Raw genomic sequence first — 5,484 nt, forward strand, 5'->3', positions numbered from 1 at the left:
TGACTGACTCTGTAGTGTGGGCTGACTGACTCTGTAGTGTGGGCTGACTGACACTGTAGTGTGGGCTGACTGACTCTGTGGTGTGGGCTGACTGACTGACTCTGTAGTGTGGGGTTACTGACACTGTAGTGTGGGCTGACTGACTGTAGTGTGGGCTGACTGACTGACTCTGTAGTGTGGGGTTACTGACACTGTAGTGTGGGCTGACTGACTGTAGTGTGGGCTGACTGACTCTGTAGTGTGGGCTGACTGACTCTGTAGTGTGGGCTGACTGACTCTGTAGTGTCGGCTGACTGACTCTGTGGTGTGGGCTGACTGACACTGTAGTGTGGGCTGACTGACTCTGTGGTGTGGGCTGACCCCTCTCATGATCGATCATCTTGCCTCAGTTTCCCAAGGAATTACCGTCATGACCACTATACCTGGCTTAAAGTTGATTTGGGGGAGGAGTGTTTGGTTGGTTGGTTGTGGAGACAGGCTTTCTCTATGTAACAAACTCTGGCTGTTGTGGACTCACTTTGTAAACCAGGCTGGCCTCAAACTCACAGAGATCTGCTTGCCATCGCCACCTGACTTAAAGTTGATTTAAAAACAACAACAAAACAAAACAAAACAAAAAACCTTTCGAGTTATTTTCTTATTAGTTTTCCTTTCTTAAAACACTTTTCATACCAGATTTTCTAAATCCCTTTCTAAAACTGGTCTATCAGTGAAAATAAATTAAAAACATTTAACAGTGGAAATACAAATGGTAGTTATGGATAAGGGACTTTGAAAGAGAACGCAGACATCAAAGTTCAGCTCAGGTCTACAGCTCTACAGAACTGACCGCGGGCCCTCTTCTAAGCTACTAGACAGCAAGTGTATACATTAAACACCAAAGCCCACATCACCAGCAAGCAAGGTGAGAATCAGTGTCAGGGAAAGGAGCAGCAAACAGGAGGCCAGTTGTCTCTGAGTAAGTAGGAAGAAGCCGCCCAGGTAGACGGAGACGGCAGACCTGCACACAGGATACCAGAAGCAGCAGACAGGCTGACCTCAGTGTGAAGAGCTGATAGCGAGGGAGGCCGGAGGCAAGGCTTCAAAGGCTCCGTCCTCAGGTGGCCGCCAGCAGCTCTCCCCACCTTAATAATCCCCGGGAAATCACATCATTATGAAGTTGTTTTCCATAATGGTGGCCCTGAGTCATGAAGGAAGACTCTAAATCCTGTTTAGTACTCACAGTTAAAAAGCAGGAAATGTTTTGGGGCCAAGCGATTGAATAACGTGTTTTAAAGTTTTATAGGGAAGATTTGGTTGAGTGAACATTTTACATGTTCCCTGCACACTGTAAGATCTCTAATTAAGCAGAGGCTTGCAGTGTTTTTGGTTAATAAAATATTCGTCTAAATTCTTTCTTAAATGTACTGTACCAAAATAAGATAGATAGTCAAGATTATATTCTCCAGCTCTCCACAGAGCTATTTGAAAACCCCAGTGCTGACGTGCTCTGGGCAGGCTGTTATGATGTTCCTGGAGATGGGAGGAGGACGGCAGGGAGGCAGGAGCGCTGCTGTGGGCTGGGCGGAGACTCTGTGGTGTGCGGCAGAGGCAGGACCCCGCGTGAGCTTGAGAGAATATGAGGAAATGACTCCCACATTTTTCCTCAGTCAAAGGGAAGCTACAGGGGTTTGTCCCACAGGCTTGTAACGTAGGTCCTAGGGAAGGGTCCCACTGCTAGTCTCCTCAGGAAGAAAGTTATGGTAGTAGAATGGAAAAAAATTATATATATATAAAATCTCAACAGACAGGCCCTTGCACAGAAAGGAAGGGAAGGTGCCTGACTTTGGGCCTTCCCTTGCTCAGCCCTGGCCTGAAACTCTTAGGTGTGCTGTGGGGTTTTGTCTGGAGGGTATGGGGGTGAAGAGGCAGAAGCTGGCTTCTTCTCCCGAGTCAGAGAAAGGAGACATTCAGAGCATCCTCGAGTGCCCTGCAGGGATGATTTGAAATGCACCTGAGCTGCCTCCCCTCTAAAGACCCAGGCAGAGTTTGGCACATTCCATAGCTTCTCAAGTAGCCATGTAGACCCTCTGGTTTACACCTTTGACCAGTAACTTCCTGTCCCTCTGCAGTCTTAGAGACTAACTCAGAGTTAGCCATGGTCAAGTTAACTCAGCTCAGGTGGGGCAGGCGTTTAACTCTAGAGGTCTCTAGTCACTTTCCTTTTAGCTATTTATGAAATCCTGTCTTTTCTGGTTTTTCTAGTACTTGCCCAGCACATATCAAGTGACATCTAAATCAGGTTATGTAGGGCCCAATGATAATATCCACTTGGATGTTGTTCGGGACATTTTCTGGCTCACCACTCACTGTAAGTTTGATACACCTGCACCAGAGGGTGAAACAGTGGGAAACAGAGGTATAAAGAAGACCGATATGACTGATGAAACCTAAACATTCTTTCTAAACAAAACCATAGGCATGGAATTACCTCCCTGACATCCAATTTGTAGTCTTCTTTTGGAAATCTGGAATACTGGGCACCTCAACCTACTCCAGAGAGTCTCGCAGTGGCATGCCTCAAATACACCATTATTTCCAATGAGTGGGATTTGTAGCATTTTCCCACAATCCTTGTGCTGGCCCCACTCCTTTTGGTATGTTTTTGGGAGCTGGGCGTTCTTTATCTGGCTTCTGTGGTGTTTACTGCATTTAAAAGAAGAGATTCTGCACTAACATGTTGTCTGGGAAACACACAGTATCCCCCTTCCCTCCATCCATTCATGCGAGCTAATTATTGCTATCTCAGTCTCCTGTGCATTTTCCCAGACCATAATGATTTGAGACTTATGGTAAAACAGCTGGGTTGTGTGCGCCTCATTTTCAAGCAGGCAATTTTGTGAAATGCATGGTAATAATCAGAGCCACAATTTGGTTTCTGAATATTTCATCTGTTCCCAAGATGGTTTGGGGGTCCATAAAACTTTTCACCTGAAAACTAACATGTGAACTTTGAAATCCCACAGCCTGTCTCCCACAGACAGAGCACACAGGCTCTGGGGCTTTTGAGGAGGCACATTCCTTTTCCCATTTTTTTTTTTTTTTTAAATCCCACCTCCTTGGGGTCAGGGCATCTCTAAGTCCTTTGTAATTAGTTTAAAAGAAACATGGGGGGAAAAGTTATAATCTTTCCAAATAAACTACACATTTCCCTTAGGGATTTATACAGAATTGTTTATTTATTTTAAGAAAGCCCAAATGATATGAATATAAGAAATGCAATACTGGGTCAACCCAATGGCATAACCAGCCTGTGGTTTCAAAGTTTCACAGCACTCTAATGTGGGCTCAGACATTATGGGATGTACTCCAAACTCTGCTCTCCCTTAATACTCAAATCTGGAGCTGTTACTCATAGACTCATCTTTCCCCTTTCCAAATTCATTTGTATTGTTAGCTCACATCAACTACAGAAACAAGCCTCACACAGTGAAGATGCCCCACCTTCCTCACCAGGAGACTGACTACAGGACGAGGGCCACCATGTTGGGGGTGGGTAGCAGAGAATTAGGATTGGACAATCCAAGAGCACCACAGTTGTCCTCTTGCTAACAACTGTTCTCGTCTGCACCCTCTCCTCCCAGTCTCCTCTCCTCTCTAAGCATCGCCCTGGTGCCTGCTAAGAACTGGTTCTCATGATATACATCAGGCCCAGGTGCAAACACCCATGAAAAAAGAAAATGATCTGCCTCCTCCATGTCTGGTGTAGACAGGGTCTATGGTGGGCCCCTGGTCCTCATGTCCTGAGATTTGTGGCTTTGCATAATCCATGTTCCTAGAATCATTTGCTGCTAACCAGCAGAGTATGACAAGATAGAGGGAGATTGCTTCAGTGACTGCGTTGTATAAGACAGCATCTTCTGTTTTGCTACCAGTGTCTGTCTGTCTGTCTGTTTTCATCCTCTCCTCTCTTTTTCACAACTCTGACTTGTTGATGGGGCTTATAGGAAAAGAACAGAAGGTAACTTCTAGTGGATAGCCATTGAGAAATTGAAGCCCTCATTTTTGAAGTCCTTAAGGAATGAACTCTGCCAACTTCAAAGTGGGGCTTGAGATCACAGCTTTCCTAGTGAACTCTCCAGACAAGACACAAGCATGGATGGACATCTGTATGGAACCCTGTGACATACAGCTATTGAATCAGAATGACATAAAAATCTGTTTGAAGTTGCTAGTGTTTAAAGATGTATTACTTGATAAGAGTTGATAAGTAACACCAGATAGTTATATAACTTATGAGTAATAGAAGAGGCACAAGACAATTAGAATAAATGCTCCCATTTGGAAAGGTTAGCCACAGCAGCTCCTATCACCACACAGCAATGCTGCAACTCCACCAGACAAGTGCTGGAGGAATCCCTTACCAGCCTGTCGGGTGCCTCTACCAAGCTTGAGAATTGAGATCTATGAGGGTGTTTTGTATTTTGCCTTTGTAGAAGTCTCTTAGTCTGTACTGGAAGCATTTTTATGAACACACGTCCCTTAAAACCTTATTGGGCCGGGCCTGGTGGCGCAGGCCTTTAATCCCAGCACTCGGGAGGCAGAGGCAGGCGGATTTCTGAGTTCGAGGCCAGCCTGGTCTACCAAGTGAGTTCCAGGACAGCCAGAGCTATACAGAGAAACCCTGTCTCGAAAAACAAAAAAAAAAAAAACCTTATTGGACTATTTTCTTGTTTCTAATCAACTATGAAGGTACACCTACTATTCTTTTTGTGTGAAGCTTTTATTTATTTATTTATTTTGAGGCTTATTTACTTCTAGTTTAAGGTTATTCAAGTTTTAGTGGGACTTTGGGTATAAGATTTCTGGGAAAGCTTCTGTCTAGAGAAGAGTCTGTGAGACCTTAGTCCTTTCAGAAGTCTAAACAACAGATGGTATGGCTCTATTGTAGATAGTTTTAAGTTGTGTAAAATGTTTACTTAATTACTTGACTGTGTCTATATGAGTCTGTATGTGAGTATATGGTGCATGTGAACATATGTGTACAGGCATATGTGCCTGTGGTACTGACGGAGGCCAGCAGGGAGCATTGAGTGTCTTCCTCTATCACTTCCAGCCTATCCCTCAGAGGCAGGATCCCCTTGACTGTGTGTTTTCTCAGCTAGGCTGGACACTAGCCAGCCCTGCTGCCTCCACCCCCTCCGAAGCTGGCACAACAGGGTGTGCTGGATGCTCAGCTTCCTGTGTGGGGTCTAGACTCCAATGCCGTTTCTCCTGAGTTCATCTATTTCTTGTACAAAGCACTGTATTCATTAGTTTGTGCTGCTGTAATCAACCACCATGACCAAGGTAACTTAGAGAAGAAAAAGTTTAAGCTTACAGTTTCAGGAGGGTAGGAGCCCATGGTAGTAAAGCAGAGTCCTGCAGCAAGCATCGGGCACAGCAGCGGGCACAGCAGCGGGCACAGCAGCGGGCACAGCAGCGGGCACAGCAGCGGGCACAGCA

The sequence above is a fragment of the Mus pahari genome, chromosome 4, assembly GCF_900095145.1.
Source record: "Mus pahari chromosome 4, PAHARI_EIJ_v1.1, whole genome shotgun sequence".
In the NCBI taxonomy this organism is placed as follows: domain Eukaryota; kingdom Metazoa; phylum Chordata; class Mammalia; order Rodentia; family Muridae; genus Mus; species Mus pahari.